General features: G+C 36.4%; 1 non-coding gene across 1 annotated transcript; it reads left to right on the top strand.

Annotated features, from left to right (window-relative positions):
* The first annotated feature begins 5,140 nt into the window (after positions 1-5,140).
* On the top strand, positions 5,141-5,306 carry LOC119253634 (U1 spliceosomal RNA). The gene has a single exon (XR_005127163.1). It is a non-coding gene; the product is annotated as a U1 spliceosomal RNA (small nuclear RNA).
* The last annotated feature ends 3,766 nt before the right edge of the window (positions 5,307-9,072 follow it).

Here is a 9,072-nt window from a genome sequence, read left to right as displayed (position 1 = left end):
AAAAAGAAATATTTTAATGATAACACAGGTAAGGGAGGATATGTGTCAAATGGAACTCTCACACTGCTGTTTGGAACAACCATTTTTGAAAAATTGATTGGCAATATCTATTAAAAGTAAATATGGAAATCCCTGATTCAGCAAGTCTATCTCTCTACATCTATACCAAAGAAATAACTACACATGTATACTCTAAGATGCAGGTCAGGATTTTCTATGTGTTTTTGGCATGAGAATAATGCTGGCATCATAAAAGATATTATGGAGTATTCCCTGCTCCTGAATTTTTAAAAACAAATTGAGCAATATGAATGCTAGTTCTTTTCTTTTTAAAGATTTATTTATTTATGCATATAAGAACTGGAGTACAGGCCAGAAGTGTGGGGGGTGAGAGGATTCACCAGAGACAGATGGGCAGCAGAACAGGCGGACTGACTGAAATGCACTGCTGAGGGGAGCAGCAGGTGAGTCAGGAGAGGTCTGCTGTGCCATGTGGGTAGCTCCCCAGCTGGGGATCAAACTTGTGTTGCAGTGGCTACAGATAGCTTCATAGGTTTTGTCTTAACCCCTTGCACTACCAGGGAGGCCCTGTACATTAGTTCTTTACAACTAATGTTGACATTAGTAGACATTTAAAAATTCCTAATTTGAAGGCATTAATCCCTTTCTCATTAAGAGTCTTCTTTGTTCTGCCTCATCACAAAACAGTATCACGTTCCCACTATACTCTTCCTTCTTCAAATAGCTCCCACAACCAGTGGAGAAGCCTAAGAAGAGAAAGTTCCACTTAGAGCAGTCTAATAATATTTGAGCTTTGCTGTGAACTAATTTGAAGTCTGTTTCTTGTGCATTATACTTTTCAAGGTCACAATGTACACTTCTGATATATGGCTACTGGAAGTATTCTCAGCAAGAGTTTCAATAATAGGAATGCTAAAGCATTGTTTTTGATTGCCTTAGTAACTGGCAAATCAAATCCCTTTGTTTTGCTGGTGGACAGTGAGAATTGTAGCAAATATCTATTTTTTTAAATAAAACCAAAAACTATTAGAACTAGTAGGCCTCCCTGGTGGCGCAGTGGGTTGAGTGCAGCGCTGTGAAGCTGTCCTCAGCCTCTGCAGCAAGGGTTCGATTCCCAGCCCACCAGGGAGATATCCACATGGTGCAGCAGACCTCTCCTGTCTCTCTCGCTGCTCCCCTCAGCTGTGTTCTCAGTCCATCTGCCTGTTCTGCTCCCCACTCTGTCTCTGGTGAATTCTCTCACCCTCCCATGCCTCTGGCTTGTACCCCAGTTCTTGTATAAATAAACAAATCTTTGAAGAAAAAACAAGAACTAGTTTAGTATTATAAATTAAGATTTGTGTAATTAATTGATTAGGAACTCAAGTACTATTGCTTGATCCAATCAATGACGTAAAAAGTGGAATATCTTTTTTTAAATTTATATCTTTTACTTCTTTTACATCTTTCACCATAAAATTCCCACTACCAATTCACCCATGAACCATCACCATAGTCCCTCGTGGTCTTCTTTCCTTTTTCCCTTTTCCTCCCCCTTCCCTCGCAGAATGTCTCTGCAGTATAAGAGTTCACATTTCATTTAAGAAAGGTGTGGAGTGTTTCTTCTGGTCTATGTCTTAATAATGAAAATAAATGTTCTCCTTCAATAAGAAAGGTATTGGAACTCCCCTTGTTCAATTAGCTTGATGAGGAATGATTCAGATTCAGCGGTTCTTTTTATTTAACTCAGACCATCCAACACTTACTTCAAAAAATGCAAGGTTAACATTAAATCCCCAGTTCATCAAAGTAACAATGTCCAAAGTCTTCTCACTTTCTCTAATTGCTTATTTTCCCTCTCTTTTAACTCCTCAGCCAGAGTGCAAGCTCCTTCAAAGAAAAAAATCAAACCTTGTTTTCTTCTATTGTCTTCAGTGCCTGGCACAAGTCCAGTGGGTAAAACAATCCCATGGGTCCAGAGAAGAGGGACAAATGCAATTTTACAATTTGGTGGGGTTGAAGCTATATCACATATCAGCCTGATGGGCCTATTTAATTAGTTCCAGTGAGAAAGCAGGGGAAGGACATAGTGTCAATGAAATAGAACTCAGTCAGCAAATCAACTTAGGTCAGAGTGTAATTTCCCTGCCTCCTTCACCACGACCATTCAACCATCTTTTCCACACTGATAGTCACAATCTGGCAGTTGCCTCCCCTCTGCTCTTGAGTCAAAGAACTCAAGTTGATAAAACTGTTGGTAGGGAGAGGATGAAGAAGGGGCTTTTTGCAGTATAACTAGCCCTGATTCCCACACCTCTGTAGAATTGCCTTTATAGTAAAGGGTAAAACCTTAGACCTCTGAAGCTGCTGGGGCCTGGGTTCTCTGCTATAAAAATAAGTGTTAGAAATACAGATACTCAAGCCCACTCCTTTTCTTCTGAAATGTAATCTGTGGCTTAACAAGATCCCCAAGTTATTCAGATACACAGTGAAATTAGAAAAACATTGGAACATCTCTTATTGCACATATCAAAAAATTGAGACTGGGCCTCCCCGGTGGCGCAGCGGTTGAGCGCTGGGTTGCGAAGCTGCCCGCAGCTTCCGCGGCACCGGTTCGATCCCCGGCTGCTCCCCGGCCACTGAGCGAGGGTCCCGCATGGCGCGCAGACCTCTCCTGCCGCCCGCTGCTCCCCTCAGCAGTGTACTTTGGTCCTTCTGCCTGCTCTGCTCCCCGCTCTGGCTCTGGTGAATTCTCTCGCCCTCCCACGCTTCTGACTGTACCCAGTGCATGTATGAACAAAAAACAAACAAACAAACAAATAAATAAATAAATAAAACATGCCTCTATAAAAAAAAAAAAAAATTGAGACTAAGAAAAGCTAGGTATCTAAACAAAATATATCATCAAAAATTTGCAAAACAATTGACTCATTAACTCTGGAGAAACAATAGTGTGAAAATGTATTATAAACCTTAGTAAGATCTGATCTTTAGCTATTAACAAAAGATGTATCAATTATTGAGTGAAAAATCCAATCACATGACAATGAATAGTCTAACTGTTCAGTTCGCAAATTCTTTTAAGCACCATGATGTGAACTACACAGCAAATATAGCTAAATGATTTCTAGGATTTCTAAAGTTTTCCCAACATCCTTGAAGTTTCTACCTGATCTATTATTCTACTTCTAGTCACATGCAGATACTTATTTTTAAAATTACTTGTTAATAAATGCTAATGCATGCTTTAGGTGAAGAATACAGGGGAGTGTTTCAAAGGGCAGAAATTCCCCACAATTCCAAACAAAGAGATAGACAGTTAACACATTAATGTATTTTCTTGCACTTTTTATGTAGTTAAAACTGTAACTATAGTTTGGGATACTGATTTATTTTGAATTATGACACAGCACACTATCATGTTGTAACCATAAATAGAACTAAAACTTCATATGACCATACTCTGCAATTGCAGTAAGATCCTTTATAGTCATGTCAATGATTGCATATTATTTTGAGGGCTGGCATCATTTACCTATTCATTCCTTCATTTCAGATTCTTAACCTACTGACAATTTTCACATTTCAAATAGAGAGTTGAAACTCATCATTATGAATGAAATTTTGTTCATACATTGCCAGAGAAGCTTTATGAAACCCTTGACTGCCAAAGTGAGTGCCAACTCCGCAAAACTAACAATCTCAATAGAACCTCTCACAGACCCTTAAAGTATTTTAAAGGAAAATAAATTCCATTTGTAAATAGAAAATTTTTAATTCATATTGTATGTTCTGTGAATAATTCACTTTTTTCCCCATGCTAATTATCTACTAAAGCTATCATTGATTTATATGTGATATTTATAGTTAGAGAAGCTGTGTTTATTTGAATCTATGTTGTAATCCTTTTTTATTGTAGGTAATTTAATGTACAGAAGTATTTTAAGGAAAACATAACATAACCAAATATATATTTTGCTTATTAAAACTTTTGTTTGCTTCTAGGGTTAGAAAATATTCAATTCAGAGACGCTTTATTTCTCTTATTGTCTACATATCTTCTGTCTTGACTTAAATTCAACTGTTTCAACCATCTGGAACTGATTTGGTTTTAAATTATGAGATGAAAATATAAAGGAATTTTTCCAAATTATGAACCAAATATTTCACTACAATTTATTGAATCTTTTTCTTTTATACACAATTATTATAACACATAGTATATATAAAGTATGTTTATATACTATAGGCATATGTGAAACAGTCTATAGTTTCTGTTTCTGGCTATGGAATCTTAAGTGGACAACACTTTTTCTGCTCTATTATATGTGCACATAATAATTGGCAACACCTTCCTCGCTGTTTTTCAAGGTTTCTTTTATTTATCTTCCTATATGTTTTTAATGTTTTGACTTTTAAAAAAAATTCTACTATTCTATCATGGTGAGAGAATTTGATGTGTATTGCACAGATTTTTTTTTTGGAATTCGCTGAGATTTCTTCTTGTCTTATACAGAGTCAACTTTTATAAATAATCAATGTGGGCTTTAGAAGGATGTGTATTCAATGGAATATTACTCAGCCATAAAAAATATGAACTCATGGCAATTGCAACAACATGGATGGAACTGAAGAGGATTTTGCTAAGTGAAATAAGTCACAAAGAAAAAAAGAGAAATACCAGATGATTTCACTCATTTTTGGACTAGAGAGAACAAAAGAAATGAGAAAACTAAACAAAAACAACCCTAGAAATATGACTGTAGAATTGAAGCTACTAGAGAGGGAGGGGGGAAAAAGGAAAGTTAGAATGCCCAGCTGTCTAGGGTAAAGAACTATGGGTACTTTGGTGGTGGATTTGGTGTGGTAACCTGTGTCTGAGATGTGAACTTATTCTCCTAGATCATACAGTATTGCAAACAACTGTTACCTCAATAAATTAAATAAATATATTCAGCCACCCCTTGTTAATATATTAAGAATTTTATTTCTCTTTATTAAATGTAAAATTTATTGATTATATTTAGTCAATTACAATTGAATTCATTTTATCATTTTCTGATCTCATATTTGTTTCCTAGATTCCAAGTCTCTACTCTCCCTTCAGTGTTACTAATATTTTTATAATTAAAAAAGAGTGATATTTACCTGGCAGGGGAGAGACCATGATCATGATCACGGTGGTTTTTCCAGGGCAAGGCTTATTCATTGCACTCAGGATGTGGTGACCCCTGTGGTTTCCCCAAATGTGGGGAACTCAACAGCAAAATTTGTGGTAGTGGGGACTGCATTCATGCTCTCTCATGGGGGCAAAAAAAAGAGACAGCTTGTAAGGGATAAACTTTTTCTGAGTATATCTGACTTTTTTTTTCATTTTGCCCCAGTTATGTATAATAGTTCTGCCATATTCACAGCTTTAATTTGGCAGTTGTGTTCCTACTGCACTTTATTTTTTTTTTATTATTATTTTTTAATATTTTCTTTTTTTTTTTATTATACATTTTATTGTTATATTCCCCATACAATTGCAGCCCCCCCATTCTGACCCCAATCCCTCCCCTCCCGCCCCCGCCCCCTAAAAGTGTCTCTGGTTCATAGTTTTTTGTTGATTTTGATTTTCACTTTCTTATAGTTATTCATTTTCCTGGTCTCTTATTTAAGTTTTCTAGATTCCTGCTATGAGTGAGACCATCCGGTATTTTTCTTTTTCTTTTTGGCTTATTTCGCTGAGCATGATCCCTTCCAGCGCCATCCATGTTGCTGCAAATTGCATGTGTTTATCTTTTTTGAATGCTGAGTAATATTCCATGGTGTATATGGACCACATCTTCTTGATCCAGTCATCTATTTTTGGGCATTTGGGTTGTTTCCAAAGCTTAGCTATTGTAAACAGTGCTGCTATAAACATAGGGGTGCAGGTGTTCTTTGGAATTGATGTTTCTGTGTCCTTTGGGTAAATACCTAGGAGTGGAATTGCTGGGTCATATGGAAGCTCTATGTTTAGTAGGTCCAGAAATCTCCACACAGCTCTCCATAGTGGTTGGACCAGTTTGCACTCCCACCAACAGTGCAGAAGAGTTCCTTTTTCTCCACACCCTCGCCAACATTTGTTGTTGCTAGTTTTTTTAATATGTGCCATTCTCACTGGTGTAAGATGGTATCTCATGGTAGTTTTGATTTGCATTTCCCTGATAACAAGTGATGTTGAACATTTTTTCATATGCCTGTTGGCCATTTGCATTTCCTCTTCAGAGAAGTTTCTTTTAAGCTCTTCTGCCCATTTTTTGACTGGATTATTTTCTTTGTTGTTGTTGAGTCTCATCAGCTCTTTGCAGATTTTTGTGATCAGTCCTTTATCATTAGTGTTGGGTGCAAAAATGTTCTCCCAGTTGGTGGGGTTTCTCTTTGTTTTTGTTATTGTCTCTTTTGCTGTGCAAAAGCTCTTTAATTTGATGTAGTCCCAGCTGTTTATCTTTGCCTTCACTATCACTGCTTTGGGTGATGTGTCTGTAAAGATGTCTTTGATGTGCAAATCACGTAGTGTTTCGCCTATATTTCCTTCTATATATTTTATGGTTTCAGGTCTTATGTCTAGTTCTTTAATCCATTTTGAGTTGATTTTTGTGTATGGTGTGAGGTGGTGGTCAAGCTTCATTCTTTTGCATGTAGCGACCCAGTTTTCCCAGCACCATTTATTGAACAAACTTTCTTTGCTCCAATGCATATTCTTTGCTCCTTTGTCAAAGATTAGTTGACCATAAATCTGTGGGTTTATTTCTGGATTTTCTATTCGATTCCATTGGTCTGTATGTCTGTTCTTGTTCCAATACCATGCAGTTTTGATGATTATGGCTTTGTAGTATAGTTTGAAGTCTGGGAGTGTGATGCCTCCATTCCCTTCTTTTTTTTTTCAGGAGAGCTTTGGCTATTCGGGGTTTTTTGTGATTCCATATGAATTTCATCAATAATTGTTCTATTTCTTTGAAGAATGACATTGAAATTTTGATTGGAATAGCATTGAATCTGTATATTGCTTTTGGAAGGATGGCCATTTTAATAATGTTTATTCTTCCAATCCATGAGCAGGGGATGTCTCTCCATTTCTTTGTGTCTTCTTCTATTTCTTTTAACAGTATTTTATAGTTTTCTTTGTATAGGTCCTTTACCTCTTTTGTTAGATTTATTCCCAAATATTTGATTTTTTTTGTTTCAATAACAAAAGGGATGGTCTTTTTGATTTCTTCTTCTTCAGATTTATTGTTTGTGTATAGGAAGGCTACTGACTTTTGCGTGTTGATTTTGTATCCTGCCACCTTACTGAACTGATTGATGAGTTGAATTAGCTTTTCTGTGGAGTTTTTGGGGTTCTCTATGTATAATATCATATCGTCTGCAAATAGTGATAGTTTGACTTCTTCTTTTCCTATTTGGATTCCTTGGATGTCTTTCTCTTGTCTTATTGCCCTGGCTAGAACTTCCAGTATTATATTGAAAAGCAATGGTGAGAGTGGACATCCAACACACCACTATCAACAATGGATAGATCAACAAGACAAAAAATAAGTAAAGAAACCAAAGCTCTAAATAAGGACCTAGAGCAATTGGGCTTAACAGACATCTATAGAACACTAAACCCCAAAAAAATGGAGTACACATTTTTCTCAAGCGCACACGGATCATTCTCCAGGATCGATCACATACTGGGGCACAAGACAAACATCAACAGATACACCAAGATTGAAATCATATCAACCATCTTTTCTGACCATGAAGGCATCAAACTAGAAATAAACCATAAAAAGAAGGCAAGGAACTTTCCTACCTCATGGAGATTAAAAACCACACTACTAGAAGACCACTGGACTAATGAGGAGATGAAAGAAGAAATTAAAAAATTTTTTGAATTGAATGACAAGGAGGACACCAATATCCTAAATGTATGGGATGCAGCAAAAGCAGTAATAAGAGGAAAATATATAGCAATAGAAGCTCACATCAGGAAACAAGAAAGAACGCAAAGAAACAACCTAATCTCGAAGCTCAAAGATCTAGAAAAAGAACAACAAAAAAACCCCAAATCCAGTAGAAGAAAAGAAATAATAAAAACCAAAGCAGAAATAAATGAAATTGAAACTAAAAAAACAATCCAAAAGATCAATGAAACCAAGAGCTGGTTCTTTGAAAAAATCAATAAAATAGACAAACCCCTAGCCAGGCTCACAAAGGAAAAAAGGGAGAAAGCACAAATAAACAGGATCATCAATGAAAGAGGAGAAATCACAACGGACACAGCAGAAATCAAAAGAATAATCAGTAACTACTATGAACAGTTATATGGAAACAAGTTCAACAATCTAGAGGAGATGGACAAATTCCTACAACTCTACAATCACCCAAAGCTAGATAAAGAAGAAATAGAACACCTAAACAGACCAATTACAATTAGCGAAATTGAAATGGTAATCAAAAACCTCCCCAAAAACAAAAGCCCAGGACCTGATGGATTTACAAATGAATTCTACCAAACATTCAGAGACGAATTAGTGCCTATCCTTCACAAACTCTTCCAAAAAATTGAGAAGGAAGGGACAATACCAAACACGTTTTATGAAGCCAACATTACACTAATACCAAAACCGAACAAGGACAACACAAAAAAGGAAAACTACAGGCCAATCTCCCTAATGAACACTGATGCAAAAATCCTCAATAAAATTTTAGCTATCAGAATCCAACAATGTATCCATAAGATAATTCACCACGACCAAGTTGGATTCATTCCAGGGGCACAAGGATGGTTTAACATCTGAAAATCAATCAACGTTATCCAACACATCAACAAAAAGAAATATAAAAACCATATGATAATATCAATAGATGCTGAGAAAGCTTTCGACAAAGTGCAACACCCATTCATGATAAAAGCCCTTGAAATTCTTGGGATACAAGGAACATACCTCAACATCATAAAGGCCATCTATGACAAGCCAACAGCCAGTATCATTCTCAATGGTGAAAAGCTGAAAGCAATTCCTACTGCACTTTAAAGATACTTAGCTTCCAAGATTGTTG

This window comes from Talpa occidentalis, unplaced genomic scaffold (genome assembly GCF_014898055.3).
Source record: "Talpa occidentalis isolate TD23 unplaced genomic scaffold, MPIMG_talOcc4v2.1 talOcc4.2, whole genome shotgun sequence".
Lineage (NCBI taxonomy): Eukaryota > Metazoa > Chordata > Mammalia > Eulipotyphla > Talpidae > Talpa > Talpa occidentalis.
The sequence above is the reverse complement of the archived record's forward strand: the minus strand, read 5'-3'. Positions and strand labels throughout refer to the sequence as shown.